The 17,200-nt window shown below is 38.4% G+C and overlaps 1 long non-coding RNA gene across 1 annotated transcript in view; it reads left to right on the top strand.

Annotated features, from left to right (window-relative positions):
* LOC124595976 overlaps positions 1-8,420 on the top strand; it is a 104,593-nt gene extending 96,173 nt beyond the window's left edge. Inside the window, exon 6 of the long non-coding RNA XR_006978271.1 lies at positions 7,973-8,420. This is a non-coding gene — a long non-coding RNA (uncharacterized LOC124595976). The remainder of the gene's footprint in view (positions 1-7,972) is intronic.
* Positions 8,421-17,200: the final 8,780 nt, after the last annotated feature.

The raw sequence follows: 17,200 nt of genomic DNA, 5'->3' as shown, positions 1-17,200 counted from the left end.
TTGGTAGTTTTCTTGTCAAATGCTGTGTGTGTGTGTGTGTGTGTGTGTGTGTGTGTGTGTGTCTCCAGTCGCGTAGCATGTCCCAGAGGTCTCAGTTTGTTTTCTGGGTGGGAGAACTTTCCCACATCCACCTTTCTACCCCTTGCTCAATTTTTCTTGTTTCTATCTCTTAGCTTTCTTGATTCTTGGATACAGTCGAGTCATTGGACATTGTGTTCTGTGTCCTTCTCTGGGGATTTTTCCCGGCTTGACGCAAAAAGGATTAAGGGACCAATGCCCTCATAGTTTGGTGCCTTTAACCCCATCAATCCATCCATCCAAATTCAGAATTTATCACCTTCTTTTAACCATTTAACGACTTTGGACCTCTCCCCATACCAGTCAGTCACCAATACTCTCTGACTCACTCACTCTGCCATTCGTATAAAACAGTCTCACTAACAGTGAGTGGTATCTTTTCTCGATAGCCATAGTGTTCACACACGTTATGGCTTGTCAGATGACAGTGTGGCTGCCATATCGTCGTACAAACATTGTACAGTGCCATATTTGCACTTGGTGGCCAAAATTGGAACTAATTTTTTCCCAGCATAAATTGGTTCTACATAACACACTAGCATGTCTGCTTATTTTTTATCCCATGTGATAATTACAGACACACTGGCTGTCGGTGAATACCTTCACTTTGTGACCATCTGGTATTTCAAACAATTATTTCTGTAATTTCTGTATACAAATGCTTATTGAGCTCAGTTTTCGTCTTGTGATTCCTGTAATGTCACTGGCTAGCATGCTGCTCTTACTGTCGTCAAGGTCATTCACAGTGATATCTTGTTTTGCAATTTACATTTTGGAAAATGGGTTACAAATGGTGTGCAGTACCACGTTATATAAACACATCTGTAAAGGCTCCTGAAAAATTGTTTTTGGAAGTTCCAAAAATATGCATAAAGCATGGTTGCAACTTGCTCGTAGAAATCCAAATGAGATGATGGTCACTACGTGTGTTTATTTGTGCGAGGATCAGCTTGATGTGAATAAACACTCCAAATGAACATGCTGTTGCTTGTAGCGAATAGGTGGCGTGCTGGACTTCTACTGCAATGTTTGCAAACTTGATCCTTATTTGGACCAAGTTCCTTTTTTAAACTGCTGCCTTCTTAAGTTTACTTTATCTTTCTTTAACCCCTAATCAATTTGAGTGAATCACAAGGATAGTGTAAGAAACCGTATTTCATGTCTTGTGTAGCTCTTATTGTGAAGACTGAGAAACCTCTTAACAATTTCTGACCACATTATTCTTCCCAAATAAGTCACTGAAGACAACAGTTTGCTACTTCCAACTGTCTCTATTGAGCCAGTTGTAAAGCTATATGATTTTGACAAAGAGAAAATTTGAACACTGTTAGGAACCTACAAGAAAATGTAATAAGACACAGCATTATGCTGAAATGGAAATTGCTTGAGCACTTTCAAAGCACAGTGCTTCAGCAGCAGTGAAGTGTGCAGTAGAGCAACAGATTTAAAATTCTGCCACACAAACCGAATATTTTATAAGACATAATTTTCCAGGTGTTTAAATTAATGACCTGGAGGAATTGAAAAACTGCAAGCAATATGTAACGTTGCTTAAGGCTAACATGACGGTGCTCCGCAGTTCCCCATAAGTGTTGTAAAAATTGCAAAAAGAGATACCTCGAAAACAGTAGTATTTCTGGCAACTTCCACGGCAATTAACAATCAGAAGTATCATCAGAATGAAAAAGTTTCCACTGTGTTTTTATTGTGCAGGCTTCCACAAGTTACCCTGGAAAACCTTTTCAGCCTAGTCCGCTCAAATAAACCTGTTGCAGAATCCCTCAGTTTTAGGGCAATTCTGTGACTTATTGCTGTGTCACAATACTTGTGTTCCATTTGCTATGTGATGCAATTTTCACATTTCTTATTTAAGTAACATAGAAATCGTGAGGTTTTTTTAGAAAAACTGGGTGACCATAAAAACATCGACTTTCAGAAAGTTTCCACTATAAGCTATCAAAAATTCCTTTCCATTGTTACTTAAAAGTTATAAATGTACTTGCCACCGCTAAATACCTAAACTATTCGCAGCAAAGGTACAGAAAAACACTAGAAACTTCGGCTAATACACTTATAACACACGTATAGCTTCATCTTACTCCTAGCCTGTGACATCGTTAGAGCTTTAGCCAGCAGGAGTGTTTTCGATCACAGGACCAAATCTTGAAATTTAATCAGTTTAAAGCTTTAAATAAATAAATAAAATTAACAGAGTTTTGTGAGAATATTGACTGAAAATGCTATTTAAATGTTATAATAAATCAGAATAACAACAATCTGAACCATATGTTAAACATACGAAAATAACCTATTCAGATTGGTGCATATTCAGATGTGTAACTGAAGATATAGCGGAGATGGTGAGTCACAGATAGGCTCAACAAAAAGACACTCTCAATTATAGCTTTCGACCGTTAAAGCCTTCGTCACCCCCCCCCCCCCCCCCCTCACACACACACACACACACACACACACACACACACACACACACACACCTTAATGGCCGAAAGCTATGATTGTGAGTGTCTTTTTGTTGTGCCTATTTGCGACTCAGCATCTCTGCTGTATGGTGAGTAGCAACTTTACTTCTCGTAATATTGTTATGAGGATGGTTTGATAAGTTCGCAGAATGTTGTCAATATATATGACACTACCAGTGTTTTGGTCCCTATTGCAGATGACCTTCTTCAGGGTGTTTCAGTGATTAAGTACTAAGGAAAGAAAGGTATGAAAGCAAAGGACATTCATGCCAATTTCCAGAATACACTGGGGTCTCTGCTCCTTCATATTCAACTGTTGCCAAGTGGACAAATGAATTTAAATTTGGTCAGGAGAGCTTACATGATGATCCACGCAGTGGTCGACCTAGAGGTGTCGCTACTCCAGAAATCATTGCAAAAGTGCACAAAATGGTCATGAAGAATCGCCGATTTAAAGTGCGTGAAATTGCTCACGCTTGCCACATGTCATGTGGAAGGGTATACCACATTTTAACTGAAGAATTAAAAATGAAAAAATAATCTGCAAGATGGGTGTCACGACTCTTGACGCTGGATCAATTGCACCTGCTTAAATGTGCTGTTGCCATGGCAAAATTACATGAACTAAGGTTGAATTGTTGCCACACCTGCCTTATTGATCTGATATGGCTCCGTCAGACTTACAACTCTTCCCAAAACTGAACATTTTTCTTGGTGGATGAAGATTCACTTCAAACGAAGAATTGATAGCAGGATTAGACAGCTATTTTGCAGGCCTGGAGGAAGCTCATTTTTGAGGTGGGATCAAGGCACAGGAACATTGTTGGTCCAAGTGCATTAATCTACAAGAAGACTACATTGGGAAAAAAAAATCAGTGAGGTAAGTACTTTTTTTTTATTCCAGACAGAGAACTTTTCAAACCACCTTCGTATATTCCATCCTGGATTTTCCGTTGTTTGATTTACGTAACTGAAGAAATGTACATGGCTATTCATGTTGATTACATCATAATAGGAAAAGAATTTGAGGAAACTTAAAACATACTGAACAACCTTAAGAAATATTTTGAAAAGAAAATCCAGATATGTTTATGTATGGAGACAATGAGGACAGAGAATGGGATATTTGTTCATTAAGGATAGTATGTGAAGATTGTACTGGAAAACTTCATTGTGGCTGACAGCAAGGCCATGAAGACGTCTTTCGGTTCAGGGAGAAGAAAAGTAAAGAAAATCAGGAGGATCCATATCATGAAGCCATAGGAAGTAGTAGTAGTAGAAGAAGAAGAAGAAGAAGAAGAATATGATTCTATTAATCTAAATCTGTATTGAGATGATGGCTATAAACAATGCATAAAGAGACATGAACTGTGTTCCCAGTAGTTGGTTTTTCAAAAAACGGAGTGTAATAACTACATCATCAACTGAAGCAGAATACATTTCTGCAGCAGAGTGTACCAAGGAAATAAAATGCATCAAACATCTACTACAAGAGGTAACCAAAAGAGGAGTGAAGACCATTCTACTTGTGGACAATCAAAGTGGTATAAAAATGATCGAATAAGGACATTTAGTTAGACGAAGAAAACATATAACTGTGAACCTCCACTAATGAGTAATACAGAGAAGCAACATGCGGAAGGCTTGTTTGAGATACAATATGTAGTACAGAACAACAACTGGCAGACATACTTACCAAAGCTCTGCAAAAGTCGGAGTTTGAGAAATTTAGAAATGCTATTGTGAAACAATTACCATAACTTCTTATTTGCAAAATATTAAGTGTTAGCTATGAGATCCACCAAAAGGTTGAGACTTATGACATACATTTATTGAAAACATGCATATTTTAAGGGCAGATGTTGAGAATGTTAGAGTTGATGAAACACAATGTTTACTGTATGTTTTTTAGAGGCTGGCAACCAGAACGATGAGCAGAATGTAAGGAATTGGTCAAAGAGAGGATATAGAACAAAAAAACATCTAGTGAACTTACATCCGGAAATGCATGGTTTGCATGCTAGAGACCATTCATTCAGTCATACAGTGTTACAGAGACTGCGGTGTAATACATACTGTACCATGCAGCCACAATTACAGTTTGTGTTGAAAATGGTTTCCATGTGCCTCAACTCATGCTTGTACGCACCATAGCGTGTTCTGTCTCACCTGTTCGATCCATTGACAAGGGAAGACATGATTGAGATGCGTCTAGATGTTAATGGTGAATTGGGTTGGAGCACCATTGTGTAGCAGGACTGATCCCAGTTATCCTGTCCCACACATTCCGGCTGCACCAATGCTGATGATTTGCTGATTCACTGTCGTCATACCATGGGGGTTCTACCTACTGTCCCGCAGATGGTTGTTATGAAAGTTGGGAGATACCACTCTGCGTGAAGGTGGCCTCGTGTGAATAGGATGGATGACACAAATCCCACAATTGTGGTTGCTTGGTGAAGAAACCAGTGACAGAACTGCTTCCAGTGTTTAAAGACTGTCACTAGTAAGTGCTACAAATGCTGTAAGTGGTGAGGGTAGTAATGATTGTTCTGCAGAATGTCTCACAGGGTCATCTGGCTTACTCTGTACTGGCGGGCCAACTACCTGGTACTGACATGGCAGTCACCTTCCACAGTGTTAATCACATTTATCTTCAAGTCTGGTGTTCAAATGATTCGGGTACATCCTTCGTGATTCCCTGCTTCCTGAAATGACTGTATCTCAGACAGTCGGAGAAACACTGTTGCAAACATTGAATACTGTGATTGTTGTCAGCGGGGATTGGTCTCCTGATAAAACCTTGCTGCCTGTCGCCCATAGCCATTTGTTTTTCCGCAGGTAAACGCCATGACGGCAAGCTCTCGATTCAAATACAGAGCCATTGTGCACGACGCTGTATCACATTCACTACAAGGCGAGTCAGCAAGAGAAATGAATCAAACATAACATTACCTGTTACTATGGCAGGAGAGCGCACTAGGGCATGAAGTGTGAGGAACAGTACCACCCTCTAGGAGGAAACCATGCGTAGTGTAACTGTGGCTGCACGGTACAGCGCATATTAGACTGCAGTCTCTGTAATAAAGTATGATTGAATAAATGGTCTCTAGTGTGTAAATCTTGCACTTCCAGACACAAGTGCATTAGACCTTTTTTGTTCTGTATCCTCCCATCGATCAGCCCCTAGAGTTCGTACATTGAGTAAAAAATCACCCTGTGTATTTCAACCGTAGATTTATTTTTAAAAATGATAACTGTGTAAAGTAATACAATGTGTTGTCACCTTAGATTATTTGATTAGTCTCTATGTTAGTCTTAAAATTGACAAGTCACCTATGTCACAGTCTTTGATTTTATGAGGCATATTATGTGATATTAAAAATTTGACTTGATTTTATGCCACTGTAACGCAATGAAATCTTGTAGTTTATCAGCTGAGTGTTAAAATGTTGCTTGGATGCTGTGTAGCCAATTTTCCTACAGTTCGTCTTTCCCTGCAGAAGCAAGTAAGAAGTGTGCTAAACATTGCTTCAAGATGATGATGTCACTTGCCTGTCAGTAAGATTTAATCGAAGAAATTCACTGAGAAAGACTGGTGTCTGTGTTTCACCCCATGACATGTTCATGGCTTCTTCTTGTCTCTCTTTTTTTTACAACAATAAACACAGCATGTACTGAAGTGCAAATGCACATGGCAAATGCACTTGGGCAGTATGTGCAGACAATAGTGAAGATGTGTTCATTCTATGTGTGTGGCTAGTTTTGATGCCTATTTCGCTGTTCACCTGTCCATACTTGCTTGTACTTGAGAAAAGAGGTGTTGTGTAGATGTGGCTTGGGGAAAATCTTCTTTGACTTTTGTATTTCCCTCTGAAATGAATATTTTCATGAAAAACTTAATGTTCGTAAGGAAATGACATTTGTGTAATTAGTATTGTGAATTGAGGGAAGGTATGCTTCACATGGATGTTGAATCAGAAATTTAATGTTGGGGTATTCAACATAACCACAGTATTCAATGTTTGCAACAGTGTTTCTCCGACTGTCTGAGGTACAGTCATTTCAGGAAGCAGGGCATCACGAAGGATGTACCCGAATAATTTGAACACCAAACTTGAAGATAAATGTGATTAACACTGTGGAAGGTGACCGCCATGTCAGTACCAGGTACTTGGCCCGCCAGTACAGAGTAAGCCAGATGACCCTGTGAGACATTCTGCAGAACAATCATTACTACCCTCACCACTTACAGCATTTGTAGCACTTACTGGTGACAGTCTTTAAACACTGGAAGCAGTTCTGTCACTGGTTTCTTCACCAAGCAACCACGATTGTGGGATTTGTGTCATCAATCCTATTCACACGAGGCCACCTTCACGCAGGCTCATTGGTGAAGGGGAAGAGAAGACAGAAAAGAGAAGTGATAATGATAGAGGAAAAAAAAGTTGTTCCAGACCCTTACCAGCTGTTTCTCCTAATCTTATTCTGTGAAATTTAATATACTGCCAAGTCAAGGTAAAGCTCTTATAAAGGAAACGGATATGAAAGAAGAGCATCTCGATGTACTGAAAGAGAAAGTGCATAATGTGCAGTCTCTGAAATACAGTTGATGGTGCTGATAGCATAGATGGTTATCCTGTGGTCAGCTGTTAAACTAATATGTCTTGTGAGGTATGTGAATAAGTACATACAATAAAAATTACTTTTTCTCCTCTCTCGTTTTTCATATGAATCTCATTCGCTTCACCCAAGATGATAAAATTCCCTTCCATCTGCCCCCTCCTGCCTCCCACCATGAAGTCAATAGAGTTTGGGAATATTGTCGCTGAGGCTGTTCCATCAACTGCAGTGTTCCTCAACCTACAGCTCAATTTGTCATGACAGCTGCTGTGAGAGGGACGATGTGATGTGTGAAAAAGAGACATCATGAATAGGCAAATGGTTCAGTTGTGCAGTACAGTTTATTCACCCAAGAAATACAAGCAATAAAACTAAAAGTTCAGTGTTTGGGCTGTTTGACAATGACCCCTGCACCTTTTACAATGTTAATGTGTGCTGAACCACAACTTCTTCATAAGTGTGAGGAATTTATAGTGTCATCATTTATAGTGTCATCATTTATTTGTACCAGTTGCTTCCTTCAACACCCAAAAAGTATTATCTGTCTCAGCGGTGTGGTGACAGTATGCAGTTACACATTTCCTGTTAAGTTTCTGAAATTTTGGATGTGTGTTCGTTCATTATTGCAGGAAAAAGAATGAAAGTTCAAATTCTTGAGACTGTATGATGTCTCCATGTGTGCCGCCTATCTTCTGTCTATATTTATTCCATATCTTATTGATTGCCTGGCTTCATTTTTAATACTTTATTCCAATTTTGGAAGTTCACCAGTTGTTTTACATTTGTTTCAGATATTTCTTCTTGAAGCAAGCTGTGTTGTATAGTGTCACCTGGAAGAAGAGGCCTCAGAAGTCACAAAATGGTTCACTTTTTAACAAGATTATGTAAGTGAAAAAAACCATTCAAGCATATATTACAGATGGAAGTAATTAAGCTACATCTAAAATCATGGATTTTTCAAGTGTCACGTAAATTCCACATAATTAAACTATTAACAGTCAAGAGCTTTATTTTGATATAAATATATTTTACATTGAAAAAGCATTGTATGAGTTCAGTCAGAACTGATTCTTGAGTGTACTGAAAGAAGAGGCTGCATCAAGAGCACCACTCAAGGTCTGAGATGTATACAAATTTTCAAGATCCCAGCAATATATTGTCACTATGCTGTAGAGATACTTGCCATCATTTGATTGATTTCCATCAGCTGTAGTTTTAAAATGAAACTTCTCAAGTTAATTACTGTCAGTATTTTAGTATTTGTGGTGCCTCAAGACTTTACCTAATGAAATGATAATTACCTGTATGTGAGACAGAGGAAGATTATATACTTATTAACATCTGTAACAGAAGCTAATGGAATGTAAAAAGGCTGACATAAACATGAATTTGAAAATGTGTTGAACATCAGGATTTTGGAAACTGTAATCCATATTGTGATTCTTGAAGAGTTTGTTAATTCAGAGATATTGACATTCAGCATGGTTTCCCAGTTGTACTGCTGTTAGTCATTAGCAGAGTAATCCTCAGTGAACTTTGAGAGTAGTATACTATGACCATTACACAATATTACGTTCATGTTATGAAGCATTTCCCACGATAATTTATGTCAGTTAATTTTCCATATGTTGCAAGCATGGAGTGCTCATATTCAGGTATAAAAATAGCAAGGAAAGTTCTGCAGAAAGGAAGACTTTTTGTGTCCAGCTGGCATGTTGTATGGGCATGGGTGTGTGAATGTCCATGTGTGCTTGCACATGTGTGTGCATATACTCTAATTCAACAAAGCATTTATTTTAAAAACTAGCAGATCTCCTCTGTCGTGTGTGTCTGTCGATGACTCTTAGCTTCTGCTGTTTGTATTCAGGTATTACATCTGCATACAGAAATGTACATTAACATAATATTCCTTCTACCACTTTATTTAATACCACAACTAATTTTGTGGCTAACCATGCACCTTTGAATGGCTGAACATATATTGATAAGGACAGTATAAATCCATAATTGATTAAATTAATTGTAATTTTTAGCTCACTGATTAGATTGTCTCCATTGTTATTGTTATGACATAGTTTGCACAGTATGCAAACATAGTCTCAGAACCACAAAATTTTATGATGTTGCATTTTTATAATGCTTTAGCTTTATATCACTCGTTAAGAACTGCAGTTCTGAAATTTCCGTATCCTTCTGGAATATTTTCTTGGGATTTCTGCTTTCTCATTCTTTCATTGTCTTTATATTATACCTCGCATGAACTGTGATGTCAGCTTTATCATTGGCTGACATTAAAATATGCCCAGTTTGCATATCCTTGAAGTGGCTGTTATACTTATCTAACTCCTGGTGTGCAGTAGACTTATATTGCATGATATATCGGGTTCATATTAGGCTCTAAATATAATGGAATTGAATGTACAATCAAAGAATGGTTGTAATCAATAGTAGAATCTGCAATACATTGTTCTGGGTGAATAAGAACCATGAACAATTTAAAACCTTATTGATTTTCTCTTGACTAAGTCTGTTTTTCAGAGACTGCTACTGGGTACAGTCTTTTTAATACTGATCGACACTTCTGACAAGGGAACATTCCCAGGCATCAATAAACAATGTTGATGAAACTTAGCGGGTATGTACATGAGGCGAAACAATGCAATACATATTTGGTTTTGTTTGTGCCCAATTTACCTTTTTAAGAGGTAAAACACACCTCGAAAGCTAATTTGGCATATTAGAGTAGGAGGGGAATGTCTTTGAAAGAATGATATATAAAAAATGTTTCTGTTATAAAAGTTGATATGTAATTAACATTCATGAAAACTGTGTAATCGAATTTTGTAATTATGTGAAATTTTTCATAATATCCCACAACCCATAATTAATTTTGAAAAATGAAAACTTTTGTTACAACATAAAGTAAAGAAGCTTTCAAGGTACATGCATCCATGTGTGATAAAGCTGGTTTCTGAAATATCATCTCTGAAAAATAAGCTGTACACAGTGTCCTGTCAGAGTATTTTCAACATACATTATTAAAATATCAAAACATTCATTATTAGTCCAGTTAATTATTTTCTTTTGCTTTTAGTTTACCATTTCACCCTTGTGTATTCTGATAACTGAAAATAATAAGTACTGTATTATTATTATTATTATTATTATTATTATTATGCAAAATCAGGACAGTAATAATGATCTAGAAATAAATGCTTACAATATAATGTTTTATTCACGATGCACATAAAATGAAGAATGAAATTTCTCTATGCATGACGGAGAACACAATATAAAATATAATTCAGCAGGATTTCAAATTGTTGTGGATGACCCTTGAAATATCCTGATTTATATCAGGTATATTTCAGTGCATTTCTAAGCCTTGGCAAAGAGAATTGATTATTTACTTACTAGTGACTGCAGCGTGATTATATTGTGACTCAAGTGGAAATTGACATCATAATCGGTCAGCAGAACTAGATCTGAAGATCTTCTCACAAAGTTCTTCCAACATCAAAAGTTGTATACGGCTCACGACTGTACCAATTGCCGTCAAGCCCTTCGGGATCACCAGATGGATGCACTCTATGGTTCTTTCACATTGACAGCCCCAAGACTCTAACAACTATGCAGGTTTTTGTGCCTCACTGGGAAAAAAACATCTTTCAAATATCTTTTAAGCTGGTCAGACATATGTTCACTAGATGTTGTCAGGCCCTTTGGGATCACCAGATGGACAAGTCCCATGTCCTCAGTTACGATGCTCTCTATGGTTGTTTCACATTGACAACCCCAAGAATCTCTCAATAATACAGGGCCAAAAGCTACATGTGAGTGTCGTCTTTTTCGTACCTGCCTGCAACTTGACGTGTCGTCTTTAAGGTACGTAGCAGTCAAAGAGACTTTCGAATTCCTAGTCCAAACTCACCGTTAGTCTATTTTAAAACTATAAAATGGTGGATAGTCATTTTGGAAAAACCCTTTCAACCATCACATGCGAGAACCAGGAACCTGTTCATCTGATTTCGATTTTCGGAAGGATATTGAGAGAAGATTTTCAGATTTAGTTCTGTTGAATGAATATGACGTCAGTCTCCACTTGAGAAACAATATAATCAAGCTGTAATCACTAGTACATAATCAATTCCCTTCACCAAGGCTTAGTAACATACTGAAAGATGCCCTATACAAATCAGGATATTTAGAGGGTCACTCGCAAAAATTTGAAATTCTGCTGAATTGTGTTTTATATTGTGTTATCCACTGTGTACATTTCATGGAGAAATTTTGTTCATTATATGTGCATGTTGTAAGAAAATATTATGGTTTAAGCATTTGTTCATAGATTATCATTATTGTCATGAATTTGTATTATAATAATGCATCCACTTATAATTCTCAGTTAACAAAATACAAATGGGTGAAATGGTAAGCCATTGTTTCTTACAATGTATACTTTGTGCAGCAGAGCCAAGATTATAGTCACAATAAATGTTGGTTCCACTTCGCCACCCTGATGTTGTGAGTCAATAATTTTTGCTCAATTTAGGAAGATATTAGCTATAGGCCCAGATATGTTGGAGCCCATTGCTACTTATTTATTTTCTGTCCATATAACAAAAAGTTTTTGGACATAGTCAGGAAAATTTAATTACATTACACATATACAGCAAAATATTTACATTCTTTCATAACAACATATGGATCAGACACATGTCTGTATACATTATTTTTCAAAAGGGCACTACAAGTAGATTCCTCTATAGTGTAACACAATTTAGCATATATTTATAATAGTACCGTACACATAATACAGTGTATAATTACGTTCTTTTATACCACTGATAGATCGGAGACATTGTCTATATACACTGTTTTCTCTCTATAGAGTAACAACACTTCTCTATTAATAATTGCTTCAGTCTACTCTTTAGCATATTTAGATTTACTTTCTTGAGTTCACAGGGTAGTGCATGGTAGAAAATTGCTCCCATTCTGTGTGGGCTGTTGTCTGTTGCCTTTTTATTGGTCACAATTCTATGAAAATTTTCCCATCCCTGTGTATCATAGTTTTGTACATTACTGTTTCTCATATGAAATTCAGGATTTTGTTTCACGAACATGACTGTCTGGCTCTCTCTTATTTACCTTTGCTACCATTCTTACTGCCTTTTTTTGTAATCTAAAATGTCTATCTATATGAACTGCTGATGCCCCACCCCATATCTCGATACCATACTGAAGGTGCGGATGAATCAACCCAAAATATATTTGCCTTAAAGTATCATGGTCCAAGAAGGCGGAGACCCGTTTCAGTAGATACACATTTCTACTGATTTTCTTGCCAATATTATCTATATGGTCTTTCCATGATAAGTGTTCATCAAAAATGATGCCCAAAAATTTATGTGAATTTGCATATGCAAGACCCAATGGGGATGTAAATGCAGTATCAGTTACGGCAGCATTATAACTGTGGATGAACTTCATTATTACCGTTTTGTCTTTATTTACAAGAAGCTTGTTTGCTGTAAGGTATGTGGACAGAATATTGAAACAGATCTCGGTACTGTTAGCTGCAGACTGCATATCACTGCCACAGCTGATGAAGGATATGTCATCGGCATAGTTTACAACCATGCAATTTTGGGTTTCAAATAAATTATTTACATATACAAGGAGGCACGCCACATTGAATTGTCCTGAAGTTTGATTTGGTTGTTAGGAGCTGCTCATTATTTTGATAAGTCAGCTTTACACACTGTTTCCTGTCTTTCAAATGCGAGGTAAGTAGTTTCAAGGCTAGTCCTCTCAACCCATACTCTTCTAGCTTCACAGTATCAATGGCTTTACTCATATCTAGGAAAGTGCCTATTACCTTGTCACTTTTGTCCAGCTTATTTAATATTCATGTATAAAAGATGCTACTGCTGTTGTAGTAGATCTCCCTTTTCTAAATCCATGCTGTAAGGTTGTTTAACAGATTGTGTTTGGTGAAATACGATTCAACTTGATTTAGTATTACTCTCTCTAACAATTTGCCTAGTTCTGAGGTTAATGATATTGGCCTGTAGTTTTTAGTGTCAGTTTTTAATCCCTTTTTATGCACTGGTATAATTTCAGTAATTTTCAAAAGGTCAGGGAATACTCCATTTCTGAGGGAGGTATTTATCAAGTGAGTCAGGGGTTTCACTAATTCATCCCTGCATTCCTTTAGCAGTTTAGGTGAAATGTCATCCCAGCCACAAGACATTTTTGGTCGAAGTGCTGATATGATTGCTAGGATGTCCCTCTCAGTAATGCCGTGGATATGAAAGGATTGTCTAGATTTTCCAAGACTAAAATCGTGTGGCTTGACATGAACTTCATTTGAACCAACTGTACTGAACTTTTGTATAAATTTCTCACACACTTCTTTTGGGTCATTTATTTCTTCACCATTTTCTTTTAATGTAATGTTGCTATGTTCATAGGAATTCTGTTTCCCACTTTCTTTATGCATTATTTTCCAGGCAGTTTTACTTATACAGCTACAGTTTCTTATTTCAGAGGTATATTTCTGTGCTTTTAGGTTAGTCAAGGACTCTCTCTGTTTTTCTGAGAAATATTGTAGTTTAGTATCTCTAAAAAGTATATAGCGATCTTTCATTTTCTCCCTCAGTTCAATAATTTCAGAAGGGAGATTCTCGGCTTTATGGTTTACAGCTTTATTAACTTTTTTAACTAAAGGACAGGTTTCATTTAAAGTGTTACTGAATAACTTATAGAAATATTCCCATTTTTCATTCCCTAGTGCCATCTTAAGTTTAGAATGATTAAATTTTTATATATATATATATATATATATATATATATATATATATATATATAACTGTATCACTTTGTTACATCTATGTTCCCTGCATCAATTTCCATAGTAAGGGCTCTGTGATCACAAATGTAGTTTTCTAAGGTGTTTTCATTTAGTTCCTCTTTTCCTACATTTGTGAGAACATGGTCAATACATGTATTCGTATTTGCAGTGACTCTTGTAGGTTCCGAGTTCATTTGTTTAAAGTTATAACACTGTAATATATCCATATAGCGCAAATAGTTAACACTATTATTTAATGAGTCTATGTTGATGTCTCCAACAAGCAACAGGTGTTTTTTATACATTGCTGTCCCCTCCAGCAAGTCCTCTAGGCAATTTAGAAACTCTTCTGTGTTACTTCCAGGTGACCTATACAGTGCTGCTATAATAAGGCTGTTGTTTCCATACTTCAGGTTTACTGCTGCAACCTCAAATACCATTTCAGTACTCAGAACATCTATCCATTTAACTTTTTCACATTTTACGTCATTTCTACTATAAATGCCTACACCACCACTTTTGTATGTCTTTGTGCAGTACAAGTTTATAAGTTTGTAATTTTTTTAGCCTGTAACCATATGCTTCCTCTTCCTTGCATCCCAATTCACTTGCCAGGAAGACGTGCTTAGTTTCATTTAGGTAAACACTCAGCTGCTCTGTTTTATTAGTTACATACTGCTGTCCTTTAAAAAAAACATCATTGTCTACTTTTTGACTGAGAATTCTGTTTAAATCATCTTTTTCTTTGATAATTTCCCATATTTTGTCGCATAAGAATTTTTTGCCTTCAAAATTTAGGTGCACACCATGTCTAGTATGTAGGCTTCTTTTCAGTTTGCCTATATCTAATATTTTACATTTGCCAAAACGAGCGCACTTTTGTTTCATTTTAATGTTTGTTTTTCAAATCAACTAATTTACACACGAATTGTACATGAGATCATACCTGTGAGGCAGCGTTGTAATAATGGTGTTTCGTGATTTACTTGCTTCTAGGAAGTTTTCCAGGCTTGCTAGGAAATTTTGTTCTTCATTTCTTGCGATGTCATTGGCACCAGCTATACACACTACATATCCATTCTCTTCTTTCTTATTTCCCTGCAGGTCGACATCAGTAACAGATTTCGTACTTGCACCTGGTTTCACTATTCCTATTGCTTGGATATCTTTGTAATTGTCCTGTAAAACACTCACAAAATTTCTGCCGTGGCTGTCTGTTAATAAGAGAACGTTGTACCTTTTTTTCGACGGTTTGACTATCGTATTTTTTACCATTTTTTTTGTTTGTTTCTCCACTGCATAGTTTACGAAATTAGTTTTTGCCACATTTCACACTTTCACATTTATCACTATTGGTTTCTGGTAAGAGCTGAGGCACAGGTAGGGCAAATCTAACTGTTTTGCATGAGTTTTCACTTTTTTTGCTGTGAAGATTACTTTTTGTAACGTTTTCCATAGGCACACTCGAATTTACTTCATATTTCGATCCAGTCACTTTACTACAGTTTTTGGAATAAAGGATATTAAAATTGTTTTCGCACTCGAAACTTGGTTTACTCACTGTAGGTGACATTTTTTCGCCTTCTGCTTTGCATTTGCCGTTCACTGTCTTCCATTCCATTGGCTTATAGTTACTAGCTTTCGGCAGTACACCCGTGCTTTGTTTTGACCTAAGCTCCATATTTGCATGCCTTAGGCTGTCATTTTCTCTTCTTAATCCTAATATTACTGATTGTAAACTTGAAATACGTTCACTATACATTTTAAGTTCATCTTTGCACTTCACACAAGTGATCTTTTTAACTACACTCCTGGAAATGGAAAAAAGAACACATTGACACCGGTGTGTCAGACCCACCATACTTGCTCCGGACACTGCGAGAGGGCTGTGCAAGCAATGATCACACGCACGGCACAGCGGACGCACCAGGAACCGCGGTGTTGGCCGTCGAATGGCGCTAGCAGCGCAGCATTTGTGCACCGCCGCCGTCAGTGTCAGCCAGTTTGCCGTGGCATACGGAGCTCCATCGCAGTCTTTAACACTGGTAGCATGCCGCGACAGCGTGGACGTGAACCGTATGTGCAGTTGACGGACTTTGAGCGAGGGCGTATAGTGGGCATGCGGGAGGCCGGGTGGACGTACCGCCGAATTGCTCAACACGTGTGGCGTGAAGTCTCCACAGTATATCGATGTTGTCGCCAGTGGTCGGCGGAAGGTGCACGTGCCCGTCGACCTGGGACCGGACCGCAGCGACGCACGGATGCACGCCAAGACTGTAGGATCCTACGCAGTGCCGTAGGGGACCGCACCGCCACTTCCCAGCAAATTAGGGACACTGTTGCTCCTGGGGTATCGGCGAGGACCATTCGCAACCGTCTCCATGAAGCTGGGCTACGGTCCCGCACACCGTTAGGCCGTCTTCCGCTCACGCCCCAACATCGTGCAGCCCGTCTCCAGTGGTGTCGCGACAGGCGTGAATGGAGGGACGAATGGAGACGTGTCGTCTTCAGCGATGAGAGTCGCTTCTGCCTTGGTGCCAATGATGGTCGTATGCGTGTTTGGCGCCGTGCAGGTGAGCGCCACAATCAGGACTGCATACGACCGAGGCACACAGGGCCAACACCCGGCATCATGGTGTGGGGAGCGATCTCCTACACTGGCCGTACACCACTGGTGATCGTCGAGGGGACACTGAATAGTGCACGGTACATCCAAACCGTCATCGAACCCATCGTTCTACCATTCCTAGACCGGCAAGGGAACTTGCTGTTCCAACAGGACAATGCACGTCCGCATGTATCCCGTGCCACCCAACGTGCTCTAGAAGGTGTAAGTCAACTACCCTGGCCAGCAAGATCTCCGGATCTGTCCCCCATTGAGCATGTTTGGGACTGGATGAAGCGTCGTCTCACGCGGTCTGCACGTCCAGCACGAACGCTGGTCCAACTGAGGCGCCAGGTGGAAATGGCATGGAAAGCCGTTCCACAGGACTACATCCAGCATCTCTACGATCGTCTCCATGGGAGAATAGCAGCCTGCATTGCTGCGAAAGGTGGATATACACTGTACTAGTGCCGACATTGTGCATGCTCTGTTGCCTGTGTCTATGTGCCTGTGGTTCTGTCAGTGTGATCATGTGATGTATCTGACCCCAGGAATGTG

Source organism: Schistocerca americana, chromosome 2 (genome assembly GCF_021461395.2).
Source record: "Schistocerca americana isolate TAMUIC-IGC-003095 chromosome 2, iqSchAmer2.1, whole genome shotgun sequence".
NCBI classification, from domain to species: Eukaryota; Metazoa; Arthropoda; class Insecta; order Orthoptera; family Acrididae; genus Schistocerca; species Schistocerca americana.
The sequence above is the reverse complement of the archived record's forward strand: the minus strand, read 5'-3'. Positions and strand labels throughout refer to the sequence as shown.